Source organism: Carassius auratus, chromosome 48 (genome assembly GCF_003368295.1).
Source record: "Carassius auratus strain Wakin chromosome 48, ASM336829v1, whole genome shotgun sequence".
Lineage (NCBI taxonomy): Eukaryota > Metazoa > Chordata > Actinopteri > Cypriniformes > Cyprinidae > Carassius > Carassius auratus.
This window is the reverse complement of record NC_039290.1, coordinates 7,944,375-7,959,352: the sequence shown is the minus strand read 5'-3', so window position 1 is coordinate 7,959,352 and position 14,978 is coordinate 7,944,375. Positions and strand designations below refer to the sequence as shown.

The following is a 14,978-nucleotide window of genomic DNA, read 5'->3' as shown; positions in this document are numbered from 1 at the left end:
TTTTCTTTACAAACCCTTGTTTTTTAGTTCGAATTCATGACTGGTGTTTTGTTTTGCTCTCTCCTCTGCACTTCCACATTTGTCCCTTCTCACTGAAGCTTACACTACGCTTTTGTCCTACGTCATCCCCTTGAACATCACCCTTGTGATTGCGCATATGACAGTTAAGAAATTACAGTTTTTAAAGTTTTGAATATGGATATTTTTATACACAAATGCATCACTTCACTTTAGAATGCCTTTATTAACCCCCCAGAGATGTGTGTAGTACTTTTTTACATGGATGGATGCCCTTTTACGGGCTTCAAAATCTCCACCACCATTCACTGCCATTATAGCTTGAAAGAGCCAGGACATTTTTTTGACTGTATTCATTTGAAAGAAGAAAGTCATATACATCTTGTATGGCTTGAGGGAGAGTGAATCATGAGATAATTTTAATTTTCAGGTGAACTATCCCTTTAAAAGTTATTTGCCACTGTGGTGGTTTAAAAAACAAAATTTGAAGTATTAATGTAAAATATATTAATGACACAGTTTTATTTGACAAAATATAATAATGTAGACTAGTTTTTTGGCATAAAATATATAATATTTTGTGAAATATAATCATTAATTAATTTAAATGGTTGAAAAGCCTAAACCTCGCATTTGGAATATGTATTGTTTTGACCATAAACTTGATATTTAGTTTGTCAGTGCTTTATAAAGTGTAGCAATAACTCTTATACACTGTAAAGAAATAACAGCAAAAAACACAGTATTCTCATGCATAGTGTATAATAATAATAATGACAACTTAATATTTATCAAAGTCTTCTTGTTTATAGCACTTTCTTACACACTCACTGAACTTGAGGAATATTGAGGGCTTATGTTGTACTTCCAATGTTGACCACTAGATGTAGCTTCAATGCAAGAAGTGGCTCTTAAACTCTGCATCTTAATTTAGCATTAGGCCACACCAATGGATCAAACCCTGTATTCAGTTTTTTTCAGTCCTTAAGATATTATATTCCCTTCTCTCCATTAATAAAATGTGCCTTGTAAATTTGAAAGTAAAGCAGTGTAACAGGCAACAGGAGAAGCTAAAATATGCTTCTACGTCAATATCCAAACCATGCAACATATCATAAACCTTCTTTCAATGCCTTTATTTGTACATCAAGAAGAAGCTCTGTCAAAGTCAGCCACGAATATTCTAGCTCACATTTCTTTTTTTCTGAATCCATAAAAAAAGCTTGATTACAGCTTGTGCGATTGACACGTTGATTGAGATGATGCATTTCAAAATAGAAATAATTAGAAGAAAATGTGGCGCCTTCTGTAAACCCTGTTTCGGTGGTGTTTTGACAGTTGCCAGGGTTAATTGGCTGTGTTAAATTTGGAGCTCTGTTCCACAGCTATGAACCCATGACTGTGGGCAACTCACGCACAGAGGAACATGTTATGGCAGGGCATGCCGATAATTACAGAGGGAGAGCGGCAGTGTTTGGGAACTGAACAGGGGCTGCTGCCAAAATGCACACAGTAGAAACACCTTGTGCCTCGGGCTAGGCAGACAGCCATCAGCGTCTGTCATCTTTCTGTTGCACTCTCCTGCCCACCAACACTTACCTGCTCAAACTTTTTTGCTCTTTTATTGAAAGATCACTGTATGTGAAGTCATGCCAGATTCTCTGAGGCTAATGAGCAATTTAACAAGTTTATACCAAGCTCCCTGTTTGGCAAAGGGCACTAGTATGGTGAAGAGCATATATAGTGCAAAGCTTAGATGCTACTTTTACTTTTACTTTTACCTGTCATGTTTTATAAGTTAAAGAGTGCAGCCATTTTTTGCTATTTTGCCATGCAAGCAAAAAAACAAAAACAAAGTTTAATGGAGTACATTTTACAAGAACATATTATTTAGTATTTCTACTTCAAAATGTAGTATTACATCACTTGCTCACTAATGGATCCTCTGCAGTGAATGGGTGCCGTCAGAGTCCAAACAGTTGATAAAGACATCACAATAATCCACTAGTTACCTACACAACTCCAATCCATTGGTTATGTTCTTGTCAAAAAAAGTTGCTTATTTGTAAGAAACAAATCCATCAAGACGTTTTTAACTTCAAACTGTTGCTTCCAGCTAAAATATGAGTCCTCACTCAATATTAATTTCTTCGCTGAAGAATACAAAAGTAATCTTTTCTGAATCAAGAGAGAAATATGCACTGATCAAAACATCAACTGATCCAAAACAGTTCTAAACAAAAATGTCGGTGGATTTGATGTGAGAGGACAACAGGACATGAATGTTTTACTGGAGGAAGCATAATAATGGATTACAAATGATTTAAAGTTAAAACGTATTTATGATACATTTGTTTTTAAAAAACATGCAGCTTTTCACTTCACAAGACATTAATTGATGGACTGGAGTGGTGTGGATTACTTGTGGACCACTGTGATGTTTGTATCAGACTCTCATTCTGACGGCACCCATTCACTGCAGAGGATCCATTGGTCAGCAAGTGATGTAAGGTTAAATTTCTTAAATCTAAAGAAACAAACTAATCTACATCTTGGATGGCATGAGGGAAAAGTCGATTTTTAGCTAGGTAAATTTTTGAGCATACTATTGTGTTAATCCAATTAGTTACTTTGCATTTAATTGTATGCTAATTATTTGTCAAATATAAGAGCAATCTCTTTGAACATTGAACATTGTTTCAAAGTCATTATTTTTTCACTGTATGGCAGTTTTATTTGCTATGGAGAAGACATTGAGAAGGGGACCTTTCCTCTGGAGCACAAAGATTTGCCACAATTACAGAATTGCTTCCATATGTGGATCTTGCAGCTTCTCCCACTGCCCCCTCCAGCCCCTCTCTGCTTCCTCTCTTTCTCCACCTTCTCTCTTTCTGTCTTTTATTGACTACCTTCCCTGACTTCTGGCTGTTTTTTAGTCGTATTTTTCGGCCATTGCTTTCTTTCTCTTAGCGCCTTTTAAACAAAGCATCTTAATCAGAACATCCTGGTACTTTTGGCAGTGGGCTTCGCTTGTGGTGATTCGATTAGAGTGAGAGAGCCACGGACAGATATGCGCTCAGATCCGAAAACGAAAGGGAGCGAGAGTGAGAGAGAGTTGGAGGGGGGGGAGTGAAGGGAAAGAAGCGAATGAGAAGAAGAAAGAAAAAATGTGGCTTCACCAAAAGAATTCGGACTGGAGGGAGGCAGCCTGGTGAGTGCAATAGGGAAAGGTGGAAAATGAGAAGCGAAGGAGAGGGAGAGAGCGAAATGTTTTTTGACAGAGGTCGGTTCAGAGAGGGTTCATGGTGACATCATGGCTGATTGTGAGGAAAGTATAGACAGGAGGGCCATTCACCTTTCATTGGACACATATGTTGGGGGGTAGGCCGCGCGCTCATTTGCATGCGCTTATTGGCACTCTGTTAGGTTTTTCCGACAACTCTGTTTGGACCTCGCTCAGTTTGACTCGCGCACACAAAATAAGTACAAGCATGCGCACATATGCGATCGCAGATTAAATATGACATATATGGCTTATACATTTACATGAGGTTTAATGCAAAATATTTACCACATCCTGTCCTGTTTTCCCCCCTTATAGCTTTTCCCAAAAGCTCTCTTTGTTGTTTTTCCCCGTGTATGTTATTTCTTCATGTCAGTTGGAGTCTAAATGTGTACATTTTGCCAAGCGGAATGAATGAGGCCCTTTACTGGCCGAGCCGTGCGCTTGACTTTGAAACTGAAAACGGATGCCCAAGTTCCGTGTGCGTGTGTCCGTGTATTTACGTGTGCGTGCTAATGTGCGTTGCGCTTGTTTGCGCGCGTGTGAATGCCCGACTTGCGCTCTCTCCTCAAGTCTCATTGCAGTACAAAACTTCACATGACATCAATCTGCATGCAAGGAAATAGTGATCTCATTACAGGCATCTTGTTCCTGATTAAAACCTGCCGTTGCCACCAGCTTCTCTCTTTATGTGTCTCTCCTCGTTCTCCCTCCCTTTTTCGTTTTCTTCCCCGTCTCTTTTTCATCCAGGCCCGCTTGTCCATGGCAAAAATAAATATACGTCTTAGTGGAAATGTTATTCGTTTATTTATTTTGCACTCCTGACAATTAACTCAGAGGGAAAGAAGGTCATGGATGAAAACGAATGAAGGAGGAAGGATAAAATAACGATGATTTCAGAGGCCTTTAATATGACTAATGATGTCATAGCAAAGAGTGACAAATGCAACCATTAGGGGTGAAAGAGGGGGAGAGGTGGAGCAAATGACAGAGAGCCTGTGCTCAAATACACTGTGATAAATGATTTTTGGATATTCGTGAAGTATTCACGAAAACACTATTTCAGTGTTTTTACTTCAAAATCTCATGTTTAATTAATTATTACTTGCTGTTTATTTTGTAAATAAGTGTGAAATAATCTAGAGTGAAAATTGTTCCTACACCAAATTGTTTTTACAGTGGGTTGTGCTAATTTTACAAATTTTACAACACCCAATTTAGCAATTTACTGAAGGTGTTTCAATAACCTACAATTTATCTATAAGGAACAACTTTCACAGCTTGAAAAGAGCCACGTTTTTTAAACTGTGAATCTTATCGCTCCTCAGTACTGGGACTTCAGAATCTCAGCAGACACAGTGTGTCATCCAATATAGTTCTCCTAATGTGTTATTATGACAACTACTACTCAATCAATGCCCATGCATATTTAAAGGAAGAGTCATTAAAGGGTTAGTTCACCTCAGACATCCGCCTGATCGTCTTCTGCGTACCACAGTCAGTGGAAGTGAGAACAAAGTGTTTATTACATTTGAAATATGGATATTTTATTTTACAAAAATGCATGTATTCGCTACAGGAGGCCTTTATTCACCCCCAGAGCCGTGTGAGGGATGTTTTATTATGGATGTGCACACTTTATTTCATGTCTTCTGAACTGTTGACAACCAACACCCGCTTACCCCCATCGAAAGGATTGGAGGGGCCAGGACAATTTTGAATATAACTCTGATTGGATTCGTCTGAAAGAAGAAAGTCACATACACCTAGGATGATTTGAGGGTGAGTAAAACACAGGTTCATTTAAATTTTTGAGTGATCTAACCCTTTAAGATATTAGTATCTGAATTCCAATTCCATATTCAGACTGTAATTTACTGTAAAAGAAAAAAGAAAAAAGTTTACAGACATTTCTTTCAGCCCTAAAACACACAATGCAATCATTCAAAATGGGTAAACACCTGTGAAAAATCAAGACGTAGACAAAGGGTTCCAGATTTGCAGTGATGTCATGTAAGAGCCATTTTGGGTTCCTCAATGAACCTTTCAGTGAGCAATTCTTAATATAACCACTTTAAGAACCCTTTTCCGCTATAAAAAAGTTTTTGTGCAGTGGAAAGTTTGGATGTTAAAGGTTCTTCATTAAGCCATCAATGCCAATACACTACTAAGTAGGCATAGTCAAATGCAAGAATTCTGTATAAAAGCAGAATAACAGGAAATAGGGAGAGTAAAGCAGGTGAAAGTGAAATGCAAAGTGGGAGACTGAAAGATGAACACAGAAAGACAGACAGGTAGTGTGAGAGAAAGAGGGGCGCGAGAGAGGAAGAGAGAGAGAGATAGCAGTCTGATCTATATTCATTATCCTCGACTCTGCAGTCTCCCAACACAGAGATCATAAATCTCAACCTCCAACACACTTCACTGACAATGAAACACAAACACTGCTAACCTCTGACCTCTCTCCTGCTACTAACACAGAGACACACTCACCCAGAAACACACGCAAAATGACAGCACATACTGTAATATTGTTTGAAACTTGGTAAACTAGATGCTCCAACATGAATGTAAGAGAAATGAAATCCATATACTAAGTATTCTGAAATGATTTAGAGACTCCTAAAGCATTGAATATCTTTTTTTTATCAATTTTTTTTCCATTCGAATTAAATATCCTCATATTCTTTGTGATCTAATTCTAAATTAGTAGTTCTTTTGACAGACATTCAGTATGTTTACATAGAGTGTTATGCAGATAAAGCTGTGTAGCGTTGGTTTGTGTGGCAAAGCAAACCATTTCCTGTTGACTGTGTTTTGAGACCTAGCGCCAGCCCTGCTGAAGTGTCCTACTGCTTCACTTTAGCTGAGCTCATTTTAGTAAAGGGCTTATCTTAGTAAATAAAAATCAGAATGCTGAGAACATTCTCAAATGTTATTTGACATGAAGTTCATATTTAGTCCAATTCAAACTGTATAGAACTTTTCTACACAGTGATGTTGTTTCATGTGCAGCTAACCTTTTAAAACATAAGAATATGATCACATGTAAATATATTTTTGTTGAACTAATAATTTAGTTTAAAATAAAAACAAGTGTTCCATTTGAATTACCATCAGAGCCAAGGCTGAACCTGACATGCCATCTCCCTGAGCTTGAGATGGCACTGTCAAAAAGTTTAGGTTAGCCAGTTAAGGTGTGTCTTCAGAGTGAGGTTTCTGGGGGTTTCTTTTGACCAAAGCCAGTACAGAATGGCAGCTTTAGGAAGAAACCAGGCAAACGCCCAGAACCACAAACAAGCCAGCGCAGAACTGTTCCATACAAACACAAACTGCACATTGTACTGATATAAAACACATATAGACAGACACACCCTCTGCACCATAAAGTTTGGAACTTCCCAGATTTACAGTCTCCCATCATCAAAAAGATTACATTTTCTTGTGGACTTTTGTGGCAGATAAATCATTACTGTTGGTGTAAACCCTAAAATGATGCATTGGTGGATGTTTTTGGTTTATTTAATCCTTTCAATTTGTTAATCCAACATAATTTTACATGTTTTCCTGTGTATATTTACTATTGTTCATGCAAGTTTGTAATTCACATTGCATGAATAGCATGATTTAGTGTTTTTTGCACTTTCACGCGGTGTTTGAAGCACCTCATTGCATTTTGATGACAAAAGTGATTGCAAAGACAGTATTTTTTTTCCAACCGGAATAACATGCACCAATGAACCCTTCACAATAAGACCAGGAACATGTATCAGTCAAGTAAGATTTCATGTAGCCTTAGATAAGAAGAAACTGTATCCAGCATTTTAACTAGAGAGTTCCTCGCTGACGTTCCTACATCACGTGCTACTCAGTGCTTGTCACTTTGTGAATACACAGAGTTCAATGAGTGAAAAGAGGAGAAAGAAAGAAAGAGAGGCAGAGAATTAAAAACAGAAATTTAAGCTTGCCTCTGTTCCTTCCCTCTAGGCATTTTACGGCTTGTGAAAAAAAAGTACTGTATATTTGAAGGGTGGAGTCACGTGACCCAGAGAGGGTTCATGAATCAGAGCGCATAATTATTTCTAAGAGAGACGAAAAGAAGAGAAAGAGGGAGGGAAAGAGAGCGAGAGAGGCAGAGAAAAGGAAGAAGAGGGAAATAAACGACCGTGTAGTGTGAAAGAAACGGAGGGTGCGCGCTTCTCTTCGCGGATTTTAGTCACAGTGGGTGAGTTTAACTTTCACAGAACCGATCAGATTATTTTTTCATCAGTTTACCCTCTCATGTCTGTCAGATATGGTGCATATGCATATGGTGATTTAAAACTGAACTAGAGTAGATGCGATCTAGAGAGTGATTAAATAATCGCATTGATTGTAACTTTTTGTCCGTTCGTTTCGCTCGCGCGACTCGGTTCACTTGAATTCGTTCTAACTGGAGCGCGTGCGAGAGATTTCTGGATCCGCGATGTGTTTAAAGAAATGACTTGTTACGTTGACGCATACCTTGACCTGGTGAGTTGTACCTTGACATATGTAAAACATTTCTTTGACAGGTGTTGTTTTCTTCTGGCCCCTTAAGTGTTGATGCCCTGTGGCTAACAAGTTGATGTGTGTAAATCTGAGATTGGTCGAGACGAAGTGTGTGCAGCTTGTGGTTTAGGGAAAGGTGTTTTCACGAGCATCTCATGCGGTGTAGAACTGTTCTGTCAATAAAGCTAAAATCTGGTAGCAGCTGCATTACCGGTTTTTATTACAGTTTAATAAACAATGTTATACTTCTGGATACATCGAGATGCGTCAAGTTAAGTTCTTTAAAGGGACAGTGGAGGAAGATCTATGAATGTGTTTTCCATACAGTCACAGTGAATGGTTACTATAGATGTTAAACTTCAAAACTGATGCAAAGTCACTGTATATTATAAAAATAATGCTTATAACTCACACTATATTCCAAGTCTTTTGAAGCCATATTTTAGTGATAATGCAAGGGACCAATCAAAATGTACTTTTTATCACTCATCATTTTGAGATCTGCCCTAGCTCTACATAAGAGAAGCAGTCATGTATAAATAAGTTTGATCTTTTCAATGAATTAGTTGATCTAATTCACAAAACTGATCTGAATGATTTGTTCCGGCTCTTGAGTTGACTCAGTAGTCCAGACACAGGCACGTTGTCAGTTAATTTGGGTTTGCTTCGCACACAAACCCATTTTATGGCTTCCGAAGGCTTGGAATATAGCATATGAGGTATATGGACTGTGAGTTTACTATCCCTTAAAGGTAACATCTACATATTGGCTTTGTACAGTGTAGTTTCTTTGACTAAGTTTTCCATTTGTTCTATTGTGAGAAGTAACAAAATACATACATAAATACACATATCAATGGCTTTTTGTGTTGATTTTTGTCTTGTGTTACCTGGTAGCTGTACTTCAGTACTGTGAAGTCCTTTGCATTGACTGTAGCACCTGTTCTTTGTGTTTTTCTGACTCAGTGCTTTAGATCAGTCTATGATCTGAAAGAAATTTGCTTTCTTTTGCTTTTCAACAGGTTGTGTGTGAGATTTTCATGAGCTGAAAGTTTTTTTTTTTTTTTAAAGTTTATGCCAGCAGTGTTTAATAGTGTCAGAGCCAGTCGTGATTTATGATGTCTTCTTTTAACATCTGACAGAATATTCACATCCAAACACACACATCTGGGCCAGAGGAGCAGCTTGAGCATATTACAACATTGAAAACAACAGACTTACTTAGCACTTGCACAAACAAATGTATCCACGGTACTTTATTTTTTTTTTTAATGAGAAAGGAATGGGCCAGCCCTTTTCTGTCTTCAGCTGTTTATGTCTCACATATCAGCAACATGAGTTTACATGAACTCAGACAAAAGAAGCAGAGACAAGGAAAAACAAACTATTGTCAAACCAGATATTCACGTTCCACCAAAACCAAAACTCCCACTCTAACTCCAGCGGGACTGTGGAGTCTGATCTCAGCGGTACAGCAACTGTAATGGAATACGGGAGTGTCTTAATGTGTTTGTGTGTTTGGGCAAACTGCTGTCATTATATTCTTGACTGTATTTTCCCTTTTGAGTGACAGTGAAATATGTTTTTTCTTCACTGTTTATCATCATATCAACTCGACCCCCAACCTTAACCACAAGTATTAGATGTTCAGTGTTACTTCCTGAATCTTTTATAGTTTATTTTTAGTAATGTTTTTATGATAGGTATACTGTAAAAAAAAAAAAAAAAAAAAAAATTCCAGCTTGGAAATAAAACAAAGATTATTGGTGTACGTTTTACAAGAATTACTTTAAAATTTCACTTTTATTTCAGTCTGTTATGTATGGAAACCTGTTTCCGCCAGAGAACAAAAAAATAAAAAAAGGTAATTGTGTCTTTTTATCGTACAATTTGAATTTTTTTATTGCAATTCTGAGTATATCAATTTCTTACAAACAGTTTTCTTTGAATTCAGTGAAAGAAGTCAAAATTTTGGAATGTATACTCAGAAAAAAACAAAAAACAGAACTGTAGTATAATATAATAGTGTTCCTGTAGTTCAATTGGTAGAGCATTGCGTTATCAAGCGCAAGGTTGGGGGTTCTATTCCCCAGAAACACAAAAAAGGATTGAAATTAATAGCCTGAATGCACTGTGAGTCGTCTGCTAAATGCATAAATTAAATTTTTTTAATTTTAAATTTTAATATAAACTCAAAACTGTGAGATAAAAACTCAAAATTCTTTCTTTTTTTGCATTACTGAGTTAATATCTCACAATTCTGTTTTTATTTTTCCGCAACGAAATAAATAATAAAAAAGTAATGACGAATATAGATCAGACAGGTTTTTTTTGTTTAGTTTTTTTCTGAAAATTCCGACTTTTTTCTCACAATTGCTAGTTTATATCTCACAATCCGGACTTTTTTCTTAGAATTAAGAGTTCATATCTTGCGATTTAAACATTTTTTCTTCTCAGAATCTCATGTCTATATCTCTGAATTATGAATTTATATTTTACAATTCTGATAAAAAGAGAAAAAAGTCGCAATTTCATTATGTTTCGACTTTACTTGTTGAGGCACCTGACTAACGAACTCATTCAAAATCTACAACCACAGTGGCATATTACTTAACAATTAGCTAATAGTTCTGTGCCTCAACAAGTAAAGTCATACATACCGATAGCTTTGCCAATCATTAGCTAATGATTAATTAAAGCAGACAACTAGGAGTTGAAATGCATGCTTCAACCCATTGTGGTAATTAACATAAGAATTTACTTTATTAGTTATTAGGGAATTAATACATTATGACACATTTAACTAATAACAATTTATTGATTACTTAATCTATGAATCATATAGAATGTTCATTAGTGGCTGGTGCAGTAATCATTAATAAATGGTTTATTTCTTCATGAGTTATACATTAACTCATGATTAACTGTGCATTAGTTACGCATTATTTATTGCATATTTGTGCACCCGTATTGTAGAGTGTTACCGACCACCCCACAGTCTTTCTGTCTAGATCCCAATTTTACTTCAGTCTTCAGCTCAGCTTCGGCTTCTTTCTGGCTTGGGATCATAAATCCAGGAGTTTATCCATGACTCTCAGGAATTTTGGGGGGTGATAGAATGCAAGTGGCAGGGAGGGGATGAACAGGTGGTTCATGGGGGATCAGAGAAGGTGGGGGGACTTTGTTCTGTCCTCTGTAATTATGAAGGAAACCGTCAGATCACTGCTTCCCCTGTATATTTTTGCAGGTGTGCAGGGATGTATCCCTTTGACTGCGTGTGTATATAAGACTTTATATGTCAGGCTGTGTGTCTGTGAAACAGGGAGGGTGTCCGACATCTGCTTATGAAAGTTCCTGTGTGTGTCAGGGCTTTTATTAATGTGTCTATGTTAGTGTGTGTTTATACTTACTAGCGCGAATGCTCCCTGTGCCAGTGCTACTGTAATGAGCACCATTTATTACCTTCTATTGCTCTGATTAAATAAACTGTGTTCATCTGAAACGGCTAGTTTAGCTCAGCGGCAATGTCATTTGTTTTTATAAATCTGATTTCTTGTCTGATTATGCTATGTAATAAACCACAACTACAATCTAGTAACGATCATGTTAATGCTCTGATCCTTAACCAATTATTTAATCTCATTTCCCACAGAGGAATACTTCAGGCTTACAGAGGAGTACAGGAATAAATAAGCTCACTGGTCGTGTTCGTTTTCCCTCCGTTCAGATGTTTTATGAGTCTATAAATATGTTTCTTTTTTTGTTGTTGTTTATCCGTTCTTTCAGTGTGCCTGCGCTTACCTTGTCCACATCACGTTGTGGAACAGAGTTGTCAGAACTGTCTTTCGTCTACTCTGTTTATCCCATCACTCTTTCCATTGCTCGTCCAAACCTCAGGAGTTTGGTTATTTATTTATTTATTTCATTAAAAAAAAGGAATTTAGAACAAGTGCGACTTACACCTGTGTAAATAATATAGTATAAAAAGGGACTGTTAATGAATTAAAAAGCTTTTTGAAAACATTTAACATTTATTATTAAATATATATATATTATATAAATATATAGAATAAAATAAAAAACAACAATTTTAATTTCATTTTTAAATAATATAACTGTAAAAAGATTTGTTAACGTGATGTTATATTTATAAAATATTTAAAATAATTGTAATAAATAATAATTATATATATATACATAAAATTATTGTTTTTAAATTAGTTTTTAAAATATATCTTTACATTTTTCATTATTTGTAAAATTATGATTTATGATCATAAAATCATATATATATATATATATATATATATATATATATATATATATATACAATTTTAATCATTTTAATAATTTTTAATAATATTTCTATCATTTTTGTAGCTATATAATATTTTTAGGGTAATTAATTCAAAACTTTGAGAGGAGTTACCTTGTCAGGCAATAAAGAGTTACCTTATTGATTGTCTTAGTTTAGAAGTGGGAAATGTTAATGAGAGTGTTAAATGATATCCAGTGTAAGAGGTAAGAGTTGTATGGTTTATAGTGAATGACAGGGTACTTGAGCCTTACATCTGGAGCTGTGAGACTACACAATACACTCCTTTAAATTATTACTTGAGGCGCAAGTTATACCCAAGTGGTGTGATGGAAATTATGGCATTGTCAGTGTTGTACAGTGATTGGGTGTGAAGAATGTTTGTTGGGTGCCAGGAAAGGGTTCAGTGTCAGACGGGTTTTAATTGATGGGATATGTGACTCCGAAGCAGAACATCATCCGTCACTCTTAATGTTGTGCTACCATTTGCCCTGTCAGAAAGCAGAGGAATTTAAATGTGTCAGTTTTATCTCCCACAATAAAAAGGTTTATGAAGGGCTTTCTCGGAAACGACTGCCTGATGACAATTATATGCTTTGTTTAATTTTGCATTGGACCAATTCGGCGAGGCTGTATTTTATTATTGTTTATTATTGCCACTTGACAGCACTGTAACCACTGTCCCCTGCTGTGATGCTGGGATAGGGGATGTAGGGGGGAAATAAAACAAGAAATGAATCATTAAAACGTTTTCTTTCTGAATTAATGTGTGTTTGTATGTGCGTGTTAATGACGTCTGGCCTTTGAACCTTCAGCACTCAGTTCTGACCCTCCTTATGACCATGTGACCTCCACAGCGCCTGGAGGTTCCTCAGCTGCAGACTTTCCACACAAAGCGTCTCGTCTCCAAACATCTTTCTTCAGTTGATTCCATACAGATTTCATTCAAGGTTACAGCACACAGAGCTGTGTCTTATTGTAATGTCTCCTGTGCATAACAAGTAGATATCAAGTTTTATCCATCAAAGCTTGCTGTAATCATCCCTCGGACACGTACGCTCATGTTTTATGCAGGATGCGACAATTATTTTTCAGCAGAAAATATGCAAACTACAAGCAGATCTCATCTTTTTAGGGTCAGATGTGGTTTGTGTTTTGCATATTTAAGCTGTAGTGTCCCTCCAGTTTTTGAGAAGCATTTAATACTTTTACTGTACATGCATTTTAGGAATCTGGTCATCAATAAACACAGTTTTTTTTCGTGAAGCATTTAGTGCATTCCCAGGGAATCGAACCCATGACCTTTTTGTTGCTGGTCCAATGAGTCTGATTAGATGAAAGTGGCTATCTCTCCTTTTCCTTCTTGTTTTGACTTGCTTTTTAGGAATGGAACAATTTATATGTGCTCTTTAAGTGAGCTTGAGTTTCCAGAGCCTTTGTCCATGAGACATTTGATCACTCTTGTGGCCTCCAATATACGGTTCCTTTGCCTTTCTGGAGCTGTTTAAAAGTATACGGTCGGATTTGTCAATCCGTCTTAGCGCTGATCGACAGCAGGAAAGCTAATGTGGAAAGTTAAAGTAGCTTTTAAAGTAGAGCGCCGTGAGCCTAGAACGAAGGAGTGGAAATATTCCGAGTGTAGACAGGAAATGAACCCAAACCGCTGTACCATCCCAAATCCGTCACAGCTTTGGAGGAAGAATGGATTGTGGTTTTAGCCAGGAAGAGGGAGGAAAAAAATAACTCGCCATCAGCTCCGGCGGTTAATGCCTCCTATGACGCCTTGGGTTTTTCAAAAAATACTTTTTCATTGCATACCAGTTAGGAGTGATTTTTGTGATGGCTCAATATGTTGATTTGGTGCTCCAGAAACATTTTCGTATTTATAAAAATGTTGAAAAGATGTAATATTTTTGTGGAGCACCAAATCAGCATATTAGAATGATTTCTGATGAATCATGTGACACTGAAGACTGGAGTAATAATGCTGAAAATTCAGCTTTGCATCATAGGAATAAATGACATTTTACATATTCAAATATAAAACAGTTATTTTAAATTGTAATAATATTTTACAGTATTACAGTTTCAGCTGTGTTTTTGATCACTTACAGTAAATTCACCCTTGGTGAGCATAAGAGATGTCTTTCTAAACATGAAAAAAATTCATAATTATTTAAAACTTTTGACCATTAGTGTATGTATTCACTTGTTGTTTTCCAAGCAAGAATGTGAAACCTTCGGCAACAGGGACACTTGATCGGCAAAAGGCAATTCTCTTTTGAGTTGAACGGGATACTTATCTTCCTCTAAACGCAACCTGCTTACCTTTTTCACAGTGGCAAACTGCAATACTTCAGAGGACGTCACTCGGCCCAGCCCCGAAGAGCCATGAATCACATAGAGCTGATTCTGTCATAGATACACAGCGCATCACCCAACCATGCCAGGAGCATTCTCTCTCTCTCTCTCTCTCTCTCTCTTCATCTCGCTCAATCTTTCTTTCTTTTTCTGTGGCTAATAGGCCTCAGCATGCTCTGCTAATGATGTGTTTGTTCTGTGAGGAGAAATGTAGAAACGGTGGTGAAATCAGGCTTTTGGAAAGTCCCAGCCTGTTCTTATAATCGCTGCAAACGTTGGGTCTGCGGTGGGTGCCAGCCGTTGCCCCCCTCTCAGCCCAGAGTGGGCTAGAGGAGTTTGAATGAGCATGTGTGTAAGGGTCAGCCAGAGAATAGCAGTAATGAGAGAACATGTGTGTATGTACTTACACGTGTGTGTGTGTGTGTGTGTGTGTGTGTGTGTGTGCCAGAGAGAGAGAGGGCGAGGGCCCTA

General features: G+C 37.0%; 1 protein-coding gene across 1 annotated transcript in view; it reads left to right on the top strand.

Moving 5' to 3' along the window:
- Positions 1-7,381: 7,381 nt before the first annotated feature.
- The window catches only part of LOC113065707 (retinoic acid receptor gamma-A-like), a 49,988-nt gene continuing 42,391 nt past the window's right edge, over positions 7,382-14,978 (top strand). The window contains exon 1 of the mRNA XM_026237178.1: positions 7,382-7,526. The gene's annotated coding sequence lies outside the window, so the exon portion shown is untranslated. The remainder of the gene's footprint in view (positions 7,527-14,978) is intronic.